The sequence below is a fragment of the Canis lupus genome, chromosome 19 (assembly GCF_003254725.2).
Source record: "Canis lupus dingo isolate Sandy chromosome 19, ASM325472v2, whole genome shotgun sequence".
Taxonomy (NCBI): Eukaryota; Metazoa; Chordata; class Mammalia; order Carnivora; family Canidae; genus Canis; species Canis lupus.
Genome location: NC_064261.1, coordinates 51,654,043 through 51,668,657, shown reverse-complemented (window position 1 = coordinate 51,668,657; position 14,615 = coordinate 51,654,043). Strand labels below are relative to the sequence as shown.

Genomic DNA, 14,615 nt, shown 5'->3' with positions numbered 1-14,615 from the left:
ATATGTAGACTTTTTTTTTTGAAAAAGAAAAATGAGTGGGGTACCTGGGTGGCTCAGTCAGTCGACCGTCTGCCTCTCGGTTTTGGCTCAGGTTGTGATCTCATGGGATGGGGCCCCGCATGGGGCTGCGAGCTCAGCAAGGAGTCTGCTTGGAAATTCTCTCCCCTCCCCCTCTCTAAAAATAAGTGAATAAGTCTTTTTTTTAAAAAAAAAAAAAAAAAAAAAGGAAAAGAAAGAAATGTTCCCTCAAATGACCAAATGTTAATTTTGCTTTTAGTGTGTTCCTTAGAAAACAAGAATATAAAACCAGGTACAAAATCTTTAGACGTATCACCCTGTATCTACGAACCAAGGCACATGTATAAGCAAATACAACCAAACTGCAGAACCAACAGCATTGAATTAATAACCACAACTGCCACGCTAGGTCACGGACTGGTGACCAGGTGCCTAGGTGCTGCCCAGGGCCGACATGTACGCCACTGGTCACGGACAGCGGCGCCATGGGCCCTCTGAAGCTTGGCAAGCATGTGCTCGCGTGGTCTACGTGAAGACTGCATTCCCACCACCTCCCCTTCCAGAAGTGCTGCGGAAGCTTTCCTCCCAGCCCGCCCGGTGGGCACTTGGTCTTTAAATGTAAATAGCAGAATGTAAGCTCCATGGGAGTAGAAGGTTCCGTCTAGTTTGGTTGTTTTTTAAAATCCCAATGACTAACATAGCGCTTGACACACATAACTGCTCAATAAATATTGTGGAATGAATCAAAAAAAAAATAAAAATAAAAAAAATAAATGTAAATAGCGCTTCGGCATCAGGTTAATCCTATGCTGGTTTTTCTTAGGCGCTCTCCACATTTAAACAAGGTTCTACTTGACACTAATTTGAAGACAGATCTCAATGTACATTGGAAATCACATCCCAGTTATTTAAAAAAAAAAAAAAAGATGTATTTACTCATGAGAGACACAGAGAGAGGCTGAGATGCAGACAGACGGAGAAGCAGGCTCCCTGGAGGGAGCCCGATGGGGGACTCAGTCCCGGGACCCTGGGGTCACGCCCTGGGCTGAAGGCAGGTGCTCACCTGCTGGGCCCCCCAGGCGTCCCCCAGTGCTTAGTTCTAAGACAGCTATCCAGTGATCCAGGGTAGGCCTAGATAAAGTTTTTATTGCCAACCAAATGAAAGCAACGTCTTCAAATTCTTCCACAAGACTCACAAACCTCCGAGGTCACAAAAGCTGAGGGGTCCTCAGCTCCCCCCGGGGAACACTGTCCGGGAGCAGGTGCCTACAGACCACCCTGTGCCCTTGGTGTGTCCTAAACCAGAGACACACTTGGGTCAACACCTGGAGGAGCGGGGGGGGGGGGGGGGGACGGGGGGCTGGAGGAGGGCTGGGAGGCCTGGTGGGAACAGCGTCAGCTGCGACCCCAGGAGTCACCACGTGGGACTCGCTGTCGTCCCAGGCTGAGGGCTCCCTCTGAGCCCCCGGCTCCCTCACTGTGGCCTAGTTTTCGTAATAAAGGAAATGCAGTACGAGCACGTCTCGGAGACTCGAGTCCGGACAGATGTTAACTATCACCCCAGCCGGAGAGGCTACAAACGTCTCCCTGTAGCAGCCACTGAAACAAACTCCCATCACCACTGGGCTGGGTGGCTTGGGTGCGTGTGCATGTGCAAGTGTGTGTGTGTGCAAGTGTGTGTGTGTGCAAGCGCGACCTCGGGCTCTACCACTTGAGGTCCACTGTCTGCGCTGTGCTCACGGTCCCCAGGGGGGCCCCCGCAGACCGCTCCCCCAGGTGCCTGTGCTGGCTGGCCTGGGGTGGCTCTGGCGGCCCAGGGCGGGGCAGGCGAGGGGATATAATCACCAAATCCACCAGGCATCTCAGTACCCCGCAAACCCCGGGCACAGATGAGACGCTCAAAATCAACAACAAGGGGGAAAAGAATCATCCATCGGGGAGGCAAACCCATGAAGATAATCACAGAAACAAAAGTGGCCTTGACCCTTTAGGACCAGTCATGGAAATTCAGCTAAAAAAAATAATACCTGGGGAAACTAAAAAAACAAACCTTGTGAAAGAGTTTATTACATTAGCTATAGCAGGGGAAATTCTGGAAACAACCTAGATGTCCTAAAGTAAGAAAATATTATGACATTATCTGCCTGAGGGACTAGGATGCCGCCATGAAATACTATTAAGACTTCACAGCAACAGCAAAGGAAAGAAAAAAAAAAAAAAAAAGCTTAAATGAGAGGAGGATCAGAAGAGACTCTGTACATACATTTGAACGTAAGTCTTTTAACTGAGCAACAGTAGGCCTGCACCCACACAGCAAGGACAACTCCACAAAACTAAATTCCAGGCTGGAGGACTCAAACTCTAAGGACTGTGCGTCTTTCTAAAACCTCCTTAGAAATAAAACACAGCGCGTACGATCCCGAGTCCTCGGGGCTACCGCCGGTGAAGCCCCCCGACCAAGTGCCCCCCTCCCCTCCAACCCGCGAGCTGCCTCCTGCCGGCGTGAGGCCTACCGAGCGGGAGGCCTACCAACCCGCCTCCGCGAAACCCAAGCCAACTGCAGGGGGGAGGTTTCTGGCTCTCTCCTACCCACTCCACTGTCTACACGGACCACGCGCTGACTCTAGCTGGGGCAACTGAAAACGAAATCCTTTTCTTAGACAAATTTTGGGGGTGCTGTGCGGAGAGCGCTGTGTCAGAGATCGAGCACCTTGATTAGAAAGCGGTAAGACGAACGTTGTCACGTGGGGGCCTTCACTGGAGGTTTTAAAATACATTTCATGCTCCTCCTCAAGGAGATCCTATCTAGCAGAGTGATGACAGGTTGACAGCTATGACCTTCTTCCCATTCCTCCAACTCCTTCTACATGAAATCAAGGCTCTGCTGCTGCCACCACCGTCGTCTACGGGCCCGCTGCCCAGGCCCGGTAATGAGGGCCACAGACCACCCCACCCCAAGGTCACTGCTAATGTGCTAGTGTCACCAACAAACACGTCAGGAGAGGGGAGACCCAAGAGAGGCACGCTGTCCCCGCGCCCGAGGCTGGCTTCCCTTAAACGGCGGTTGTCAGAAAGACCAGGTCTTGGTCCTGAAGACAAACTCGACACCCGTCAGCATTGCAGCGGAGGGCGTAATACCGACAGAAAGCTCTTCACGCTTTAATCTTAAACCGATGATTTGATATCTCCCTAAATTATACATTTCAGCAGAGTTTCCTAATCTAGAACATTTATTTGTCTAGGATATATATTAACTTGAAATATTGCCATTCCTATTTCATAGCTGAGCGGACGATAATTTTCTTTAATTACGCATTAATTCCAACGTACTACCTGGCTAGGCAGTTCTTGTTTTAACGGGGTGAGGATTAATGGGCAGGTGTTCTGCTATACTCTGACTGAAGAAGAAATAGAGGAATTACACATGATTCATTTTCTCACTTCTCTGAGCTGAATACTATGAACAACACTGCCACCCTACATTCATAAAGCACTCTTCATCTTCAGAGTGTCCGGGATTACGTTTTCCTGAGCCTTTTACCTTTGACAGATTGTCCTGGAAAATGCACAGCGCTACAGTTTTTCGACTTTCATGCCCAAACATTTTATGTACCTATGTTTATATCAACAGGAGGCAGTAAGAGGTAGTAGAATAACCACGGCCTTTGGAGACCGACAAACCCGGCTTCAGAGAGCAGCTCAACCACCTACTCCATGCCGTTGGATGAATTACTATGATCACCAGTGTTGCCACACTTACAAAAAGGATAATATCCACTTCCAAGGCACCTGGGTGGCTCAGTCGGTTAAGCATCCAAGTCTTGATCTCGGCTCAGGGCATGATCTCAGGGTTGTGGGATCAAGCCTCCCATCAGGCTCTGCACTCAGTGTGGCGTCTACTCATCCCTCTCTCTCTGCTCCTCCTGGCCCCTTCAAATAAATGGAATCTTAAAAAAAAAACCAAACCTACCTCCATCAACAACTGGTGGAAGGACTTAATAAGATGTAACTTATAAAAGGGTCTGTTCTGTGTCTAGCACATAGCAAGTGATTTATAAAAGTTATTATTAGCAGCTATTTTCCTCTTAGACATTGTCTGGCCCCTACGTGACTTATTTTCTTCAAAATATTTGAATTCAGAGAGGTATGGAGGAAGTAGAAAATCAAGAACGACATTAGTCCCAGAAAGCATACTGGGAGACGTACATTGGTATAATCTCGGACATCTTCTGCCCTGAGGGGCCTACTCCAGCAGTCGGCAAATACTCATCCATCTCTGCTACTTTAATAGCGTGTAAAGTTAACAGTGCTTTGGATAAAACCCAATACTCATCAGTTGGTATTCCTGTATTTTAAGTTTAGAAGCTGTATCAAACCCAAGAAAACCTCTCGAATAAGGAATACCGTGTGGTTACTGTGGTAGCCAAGCTCCACAGTGGTCCCCCAAGGATCTCACATCCTGGTGGCCATGCCTTTAGTAGTATCCTTTCCTACCCCTCAACATTCTGAAGTACAACTGGTCTATGATGCCACCTATGAAATTAACTGAATGTGATGATGTTTGACCTCTGAGGCTGGATCCTAGAAGACACCGGAGTTTCTGCCTTGGTCTCTTGGATCAATTGCTCTGGGGAAAATCAATAACCAGGTCATAAGGATACTCAAGCAGTCCCATAAAAAGGCCCATATAAAGAGGGACCAACTTGCCAGGTACGTGAGTTCCCTTCGACATAAATCATTCAGCCCCAGCCAAGTCTTCAAATGACAGCAGCTTTGGACAACATGTGCATATCTCACGAGAAACACTGATCCGTAATTGCCCAGCCAAGCCACTTCTGATTTCCAGATCCACAGACACCATGAAAGATAATAAATGATTATGGGTGTTTCAATCAACTAAAATTTGAAGTTGCTACATAGCAATAAATTATTGTTATAGTAACAAGTGTAATTTATCAAGAATATGGATTGGAATGACACGATCCTTCACCATGTAACCACCAACCCAGAGAACAACTCCAGACCAATGATTTGGTCTTTAATATAGAAGCAATTTCATATTTTAAGTATCATCGTATCACACATTAACTAATCCCTCAAATCCCACAATTCCAAAAACCATTTTAAAAATGGCGTATTTGATTATGTAGAAATGACAAAATGTCTACATGGAAAAACTATAAAGTAAAAATCTAATGACGAGTGAGGAAAATTCTTAGCAATATATGATAGAGGGTTAATATCCGATATAAAAGAGACTGTATAAATCAATAAAAATAAGTCATCAATAATAAAACAAAAAGCGGATATGATGGAGAGATTCAAATAAAAGAGAAGAGCTCCAAAGACTGCACTCCAGGGCACTTCAGTATTTAGATATCAGGCACGAGAGGATTGAGCAAAGGATACCAAGGAGTGGTCGCTAGGACAGGAGGAAAACTAGAAGACGCTAGTGTCTAGGAAGCCAAGGATCAAAAAGAGTTTCAAGAAAGAGTGACGAACTGTGCCAAACCCTGCTTCTGAGGCAAGTGCGAGGAGAACTGAGTGTTGGCTTCTCCATTTTGCTACATGGAATCACTGGTAACGACCATATGGTCCAACTGCTCTTCCTACTGCCCGGAAAGGTTTGTTGACTACCCATCAAATGCCAGGTGCATTGCTTCTTGGGCTTACCACCTCTCCCTTTATGTTGTAACTGCCACTAGGTACGACTGCCAATACAGTGCATCCTTTCAGGTTATATCCAAAAGGACAGTGGAGAGTCTTAGGGGTGGAAGGTTGGGCCGAGAGTCACGATAATCAGATTCAAGTCCATTAGGTGTCAGAATATGAAACACCAGCAAATCATGGGTAGATATTAGGAGGAGTCTGGAAGACTTCTGACCAATGATCTCTTGATACAGAGAGCTGCCTGGATTGGCTGGTTATGCTGCATGACAAGCAATCCCTCAGCATCCGTGATCTGACACCCTAGGTCTGTCTCTTGCTGCATCGAAGCCTGTGGTGGGTCCAGGCACCTCTCTGAAGTAACCGTCTTCCACGTGTTGTTTTAGCATTCCAGGCAGCTCCAAAGGTGGAAACATATTCCCACAATCACCACAACAGGGAAAGAGCACGCCAAAGGGTCTTACACCAACTAATCAGTCTGGCCCAGAAGTGACTCGTGTCCAACCACAACCCACTGGCCACGAAGAGTCACAGGACCTGCCCAGCTGCAAGAGGGGCCGGGAAGGGAAACCCTCCCGTGAAGATGAATGAGGTGCAGGTGAGCATGTGAGTCTACCAGAGGCAAGATTCTACTTTTCGAAGGATCTGACATCTAATCATCCATTTGACCACAAAACTATTCCAATAAGGTAGATAGGAAAGTTGTTAGAATCTGGTTACAGATGTGAAAACTGGGGTAACAAAGGTTTAAACAAGCTTATCGGTAGTAAAATCTGAATTGTCGTGGTCAGGATTGCCTCCCAGCTCCATGAGCTTTCTTTGCACAAGTCCATGCTGCCATCAACTTGGAGGGAAAAAAAATCATTAGGATCACTGTTATTTGTGGTCAAGTTATATGTAAAATATGCCACAGAACAGAATACTACATGATTCTCTAAGCACCTTATACAAAAAGAAAGCCCTTTCAAATAGCTGGGATCAGTCCCTTCAGACATATTCTTGGCAATGACTGGCTGATGTCTAGAAAGTCAAAAGTGCTTAGGATAGAAGACTTGGATTTTCCTGACAACACTTGAGGCTCCTTTCTCTTCATCTGTCACTAAAGATTAGCTCTCAGAGTCGCACTGTGTGAACCCCCTTTATGTTAAAGACGAACTTTAAGTTTTGACACTCCCTAGAGTTGTAATTTGCAGGCTGCTGACAGCCCAGCTCTTACAGAGACCCCGCCTTTATGACTTCTGTGCTAAACCTTAAGGTACAATTTCCTTCTCTCAGATATGTGGGGTCTTGATATAGGATTTCAGGATAGTAAGGAAGAGCTGCATTGAAGTTTTCCTTTGTCATTACTTAATTTAGCAGGACAATATGCTAACATTTTGCAAAAAAGAAATACATATCCAAACCCTGGATTCCTAGATCAAAATGAAATATCACTTCGCACTGAGATAAAAGCATTACTTATAATAAGACTTCTCCAAAGATTGTGCATTCAGAAAAAGAAAAAAAAATAGTTGAAAGAGTAATTAGCTAGAAGTTCCAATTTTTTTCTTTCAATCCGCAAATTCCATACTGTAATACTTAATTTAGAAGTTGGTATGTGAAGTTAGGTACTAAGCAGGAGCCTCATATGATATCAATTCAATCCCTCGAAGCTCTTTTAACTGTTCTGTCCATGACTTTCCTCCTGCCCTTTGCTTTACTGGACTTTCAGAGGGGGAAAAGGAAGCAATGGAATTCCCAAGGTTAAGGTAAATAGCATGTACCCAAATCTGACAGTAGTCAACCAACTGCTTTTCTGTTTATTGGAAATTGAAGCACCTGGGTAGCTCGGTCATTTGAGTAGCTGACCCTTGATTTCAGCTGGGATCATGGTCTCAGGGTCATGAGATTGAGTACCGCCATCGGGCTCCATTCTCTCCCCCTGACCCTCCCCCTGCTTGTATGCTGTAAAATAAATAAATCAAAAATAAATCTTCAAAGAAAAATTTTAAAAATAATAATAAAAACATTGGAGATAGGCAAGGATTCCAGTCCAACACCTTATGTACCAAAGCCACTGCCGAGAGTAAAGGTAACTTGGTCTTTTGAACAGGTAACCATATGGTTCACTCCAGGAAGCCCCCCTCAATGCACTTTCTGTCCTAGTCAGAAAAAGTCTTCCCTGGAGATTATGGCAAAGGCTTTCCAATGCTTGTGTTATAATGGAAAGAGCATGAGGAGATTTGAATTTTATTTCCAGATCAATAACCAGCTATTCCCACAACTATTTAAAAAAAAAAAATCAAACCAGATATTATGGTGAGACTCAAATGGAATAGTACATATGAAAGCACTTTTCATTTGAATAAAGCCTTAGTATTTGCAATGTGTCATACTTAACATGGCTCCCTCTGGCCTATATTAAGAACCCACATTTACGCTGCCCATCTAGCCAGGACAGAAAACGCCACTGTCCCATCCCAAATGCTTTCTTTCTCCACTTTATCACAGAATTTCAATCTGGAAACTGACCTGGACGTCCTTTTAATCTTACTGTATTCCCCATATTAATATACAAATCTTCGAGCAAAACCATCCAAGAGCATCACTGTGAAAACTTTTGCAGGTTCCACATCCCTTAAGTAGGGGAACCTTATAATTTGTCTTCTGCACTGGGGCATTTCTGGAAGCGAGAGGGGACGTTATAAGTAATGATACCAGGACAACAGTTAGACCAGAGCTGTCCTTACAAGCAGTGCTCTTCACAAGCCACACAGAAGACCTCAACCCAGGCAGCAGATACAGGCCTTGGAGGTATCGATAAAGGAAATCACATTTTCATTAACCTATTTTTTGATGCATTCATTGGATTTTCTCCAGCTAATTTTTCAGATGGTCAGTACCATCTGAGCTTTCAGTCCTCCCCACCCCATATACCTTCTGCTTTTGTTCAACAACAGTGAGTCACCTGGGCAAGGGAAAAAAAAAATCACCTGATGTTTCTACTTAAACTACTTATTGACTTGTTGGTTGTTAAAAGCACAGAAACTATACTGAATAGGAGATGACCAAGAACCAAATGCTACTAACTGCTATCCCAATCTATTTTCACTACACTAGTGAAACTTTTAACTACACTAGTAATTCGTGAATATTTTGTCCCTTTTAAAACATGAGACAATATGGAAACCTCAAAGGAATAACAGGCACATAACATACATTATTCCAGTTAAGTTTCATATTAACCCTTGATGCTAGTATTTTTATATATTACTTACAAATAAAGAAGCCAAGGCTAAGAGACATGAAGTGATTTGTATGGAAGCTCTTCATACTTTGATTCCAAAGTTCATTCCATTTATACATTATTTTGAATATTTTATGCATTTTTTTCCTTTTCTCTGCATAGTCCTTTCCTGATTTAACATAACACCATGTATATCATATTCTATCTTTATATGTATATTCATGTATTGATATAAACCCTGTGAGGATTGCTTCTCAATAAGAGCACCACAAGCATGATGAAAAAGAAAAAACAATACACAATGTTTCCTCCATCTCCTCTATACCCAAGTCCACACAGTCTCTCTCAGAGGTAACCACAGGGTGCACTTTTCTTGAGTCTCCTTTAAGACATCTAAGTATGGTGGGCATTTGCATCTGCTCGCACCCCATTCCTGTGTTCCCCTTCACAACACAATTCCAAAGACCACCCATGCTCACTATGGCCAGGTCCTCTCCCCAGGCTCTCTGGAACTCACCCCAATCAGATTTTCATTCCTGCCACTTCCACAAGCCGGCACTTGTCAAGATCACCAATGCCCTTCACCTTGCCAAGCCCCAAAGTCAATTCTAAGACCTTATTTTCTTAAATTCTGAATAGTGGCTGACATAGTACACTACATCCTCTATTCTTGAAACACCTCCTTCTCTTAGCTCCTAGGATGTCCCTCTCCAAGCTCTCGTTCTGCCTCTTTACCTATTCCTTCTTGATCTCCTTTGATGGCTCTTCCTCATCTTCCCAACCTCTAAATGTAGAATAATCCAATCTTCAGCCTTCTTCCATTCTCCATCTATACTCATTCCCTAGGTGATCTCATTTAGGCCCATGCTTCACATGTCTTGTACATATTAATGGCTCTCCAGCCCAGACTTCTCCCTTGAACTCTAGCCTTGTAATATTTTACTGGACATTGTATAGGGAATCTTAAACTCAACATGTCAAACCTGAACTCAATTCTTCTCCCCAAGTCTTCTCCATCCTACTAATGGTAACTTCTTTTCTTGTTGTGTATCAGGCGTGCAAGGAGAAGGGGCAAAAACTAAACAAAAGCACTGAGGAGCCATTCTTAATTTCATTCTTTCTCTTATCCTACATCTAAGCCCATCAACAAATCCTGCAGGTTCTAACTTCTAAAGATATCCTGAGCCTATTTCCCCATTGCCTTCACCACTACCAACTGCTTTGGTCTGAATGATTATAACAGCTTTTAATCTGATCTTATTACTGCCCTTCACCTACAGTCAATTCTCCACATGGCTACATAGCATACCTTCAAAAAGGTAAGGCAGGTCATACCATTACCTTTCTCAAAACCCCTAAATGATTCCTATCACCCTCAGAGCAAAACCCAAAGTTCTTATCACATGCAGCAAAGCCTTATATGATCTCCCCCACCCCGTTCCTTCCCTTACTTTCTACCAGCACCCCAACCATACCAACCTCTTTGATCTTCCTCAAAACAAGCCAAACCCATCCTCCTTGCTATTCATTCCATCTTAGCACTTATTCAAATATCTAGAATGTCTTTCCCCCAGAGAGCCACCTGGCATGATCCTTTACTTCATATTCTAATTTCTATTCAAATGTCATCTTTCCAAGGAATTACTTCCATGCATATTTCTGTACCCTATCCCACTCACCATCATGTTCACTCCCCTTACTCTGATTTTCTTCAAAGCACATATTGCTACCTGACATCTTATATAACTACTGCCCTGTAAGTCTCCAGCCACAGAATGCAGACTCCTTGAGAACAAGGTTTTTTTTTTGCTATTCTATGTCTGATGTCTATCACATTATATGTATTCATAAAACAATAACTACATAAATAAGGGAAACATCCATAATATATGTATATTTTACATTAAAATGGAATATAATATGTAATATTCTACAGTTGCCATTTCCATTAGCCAGATTGTAAAACTTCATAATTCATGGGCATAGAATATAGTCCTCAGAAGGGCCCTCACTCAGTAGTGGAGAATACTTAACTCTAAACTAAATGCTACTATGGTCTGCCTAGCAAATATAAAAATTACCAAAAATGGTCAAACTTTCAAAAAAACCAAACTGCATCTTAGAACAAAGCTCAAGAATGTTTATAGGAATACAAAAATATCCAGCACCCAAGGTGATAAAATTCACAATGTCCAGCAAATAAAGATTACCAGCCTAAGAAGCAGGAGAAAACAAAATCATCCAAAATCACCCAGAACAGACACAGATGTTAGAATTGACAGACAAGGACATTAAAGCTATTGTAGCTGTAATCTATCTCTACTTAAGTTTTTTAAAAGAAAAAAATGTTTAAACCTCCAATCAAACTTCTACAAAAGAAATTGCAACCTCTGAGATGAAAAACACATTGAAGACAATTAATGGCTAAACATTATAGAACAAAAGATCGGGAAACTTGACAACATAGCAATAAAAACTCCCCAAAATGAAACAAATTTAAAAAAAATAGAGCATCAGTGAACTATAAAACAACTCTGTTACCTAAGTTACATATAACTGGAGTTCCCTTAAAGATAAAAGCAAGAGAAATAAATGAGCTAAATGTTTTCCAAATTTGATTAAAACAATCATCTTACAGGTCTAAAACACTTAATGAACCCAGAGCATGAGAAACATAAATAAAACTATAGCAAGACACATAACTATCAAAATCCTCAAAAACAGTAGTAAAAAAGAAAATGCTAAAAAACGATCAGAGAAAAAAGACACATTATGTCCAGAGGAACAAAGATCAGGAGCACAGCAGATTTCTCGCCAGGAACAATGTGAGTGAGAAGATGGCTCAACATCTTTAAAAATACTGAAAGGGGAAAAAAAAAACCCATCAGTCTAGAACTTTATACCTAGTAAAAATATATTTCAAAAACAAAGGTGAAATTGCTTTAGGACCTGCACTACAAAAATATTCAAGTCTTTCAAACAAAAGAAAAAAAAAAGATACAAAGTGGAAAATAGATCTACAGAAAGGAGTGAGAAATACCAAAAATCCTAAGTATACAGATAAACACAAGACTGTCTCTTATTATTTAAGTCTTCTTAATAAATCAAGGTCTGTTTAAACAAAAATCTTTTCTGTGTATTGTGGAATTTCCTACAGATATAGAACTAAAATGTATGAAAAAATAGCATTAGAGGCTGGGGAGAGGAGTAGAAATAAAAGTATACTATTATAAAATTCTTATACTATGAGTGAAGTGAAATAATATCACTTTGAGGCAGACTAGGATAAGTTAAAGACATAAAATATAAGTTATAGCAACAATTACAAAAAATAAAGCTAATAAGCTTTAATAAGGTTTAAATTAGCTAATAAGATCAAATAAAAATCTTAAAAAAAAAACTCAATCTAAAAGAAGCCTGAGAAACAGGAAAAGGGAACAAAGAACCCAGAGGACCAATTAGAAAACAAGCAGCAAGATGAAAGGCTTAAACTTCGCCATATCAGTAATCACATTCAGGGGCACCTGGGTGGCTCAGTTGGTTAAGCATGTCTGACTCTTGAGCTCATCTCAGGTCCTGATCTCGGGGTTGTGAGTTTATGCCCTATGTTGGGTTCCATGCTGGGCATGAAGCCTATGTAAAAAGTAATAATCTCATTCACTACAAGCAGCCTTATACCCCAAAAATTAAAGTCAAATATTGTCAGTTGGATGAAAAAGATATACCCCAACCATATGCTACTTACAAGAAACATACTTTAGATATAAATAGATTAAAATTAAATTGATAGAAGATATACCATGCTAGTCCAAAAAAAAAAAAATCTGGAGTGACAACACCAGACAGGGTACATTTCAGAGCAATATATTTTATATAGTTATGTTTCTAGGACTAAAAATAGCTATTTCATAAAGTGGTCATTAATCAAGAGGACAGAATAATCCCAAACATTTATGAATCTATTAACAGAGCTTCAAAATATATGAGAGAGAGAGAAAAAAACAAAAAACAAAAACCTCCTTGAACTGCAAGGAGAATTAGACAAATCCATAATTATAACTGGAGATTTCAATACCCCTCTCTCAATAATTGATCAAACAAGTAGACAGAAAATCACTAAGAATTTACTATCAATTTGACTTAGTTAGCAATTATAGAATACCAATCAAAAGTAGAATAAACTGTCTTCACGTGCACATGGAACATTTAACAAGACAGAACATATTCTGGTCTATAAATCAAATCTGAGTAGATTAAAAATATTTCAAGTCATAGTTCTCTGACTACATAGAATTAAATTAGCAATAAAGATCTCTGGAAAATCCCCAAATGTTTGTAAACTAAAACATAAACCTAAACCAGGAGTCAAAGAAAAGGTTAAAATAAGATTAGAGAGTATTCTGAATTCAATGAAAACAGAGTATGTGGGACTCTTAGAAAAAAAATTTTTTTTAAAGATTGGTTTATTTATTTATGATAGAAATAGAGAGAGAGAGAGAGAGAGAGAGAGAGAGAGGCAGAGACACAGGAGGAGGGAGAAGCAGGCTCCATGCCGGGAGCCCGACGCGGGACTCTATCCCAGGACTCCAGGATCGCGCCCTGGGCCAAAGGCAGGCGCTAAACCGCTGAGCCACCCAGGGATCCCCTTAGAAAAAATTTATAGCACTAAATGCCTAAATGCTAAATGCTTCGGGAAAGCCTCAAATCAATGAACTTGGTTTCTATCTTAAACTAGAAATGAGAGAAAATAAGTTCCAAAAATAAGCATAAGAAAGGAAAAACGAGAGCAGAAATCAAGTAGAAGGCCAAAAAAGAAAAGAAAACTAAAAGCTTAGTCTTTGAGAGCAATAATTTTATAACACTGTATGTAGATTAGGAAAACAAAAGAAAAAACACAAATTATAAACATCAAAAAGAGTTAACATCACAACATATTCAACAGATGTTAAAAGAATGAAAGAATATTATGAACTTTATAGTAATAACTTCAAAATCACAGATTAAATGAAAAAATCCTTGAAAGACACAACTACCAAAGTTTTCTCACGAAATTGATAACCTTAATACCTCTGTATCTACTCAAGAACTTGGATTCATAGTTAAATCATTCCCACAAACAAAATACCCAGATACATTCACTGGTGAATCCAGCAAACGTTAATGAAGAAAGAATATAAATTCCACACATGCCCTTCTAGAAAAATTAAAAAGAATAATGTAATAATAATACTTTCAACTCACTCTGTGAAACATCATTCTGATACCAAAAGCAGAAAAGACGTTACAAGAAAACTGCAAACCACTATCTCTTATGAATAGATGCAAAAATTCTAAACAAAATTTTTGCAAACTGAATTTAATATAGAAGATAACATATAATCCCATAGGTTTTATTGCAGGAATGCAAGGTTGGTATAAAGTCATCAGAAAAATAAAAATGATATAATTTACTATATTAGGAGACTTTTTTTTAAGATTCTATTTATTTATTCATGAGAGACAGAGAGAGAGAGAGAGAGGCAGACACATAGAGGGAGAAGCAGGCTCCCTGCAGGGAGCCCAATGTGGGACTCAATCTGGGGACCCCGGGGTCACGCCCTGAGCCAATGGCAGACGCCCAACCACTGAGCCACCCAGGTGCCCCTATTAGGAGACTTTAAAAGTAAAACCATATGATTATCTCAAGAGACAGAAAAATCACTTG

The 14,615-nt window shown here is 41.0% G+C and overlaps 1 protein-coding gene across 14 annotated transcripts in view; it reads right to left on the bottom strand.

The window, feature by feature from the left end:
• Nucleotides 1-14,615, bottom strand: part of LYPD6B (LY6/PLAUR domain containing 6B) — a 249,435-nt gene that overhangs the window by 176,804 nt on the left and 58,016 nt on the right. The gene's annotated exons all lie outside the window — the stretch shown is intronic.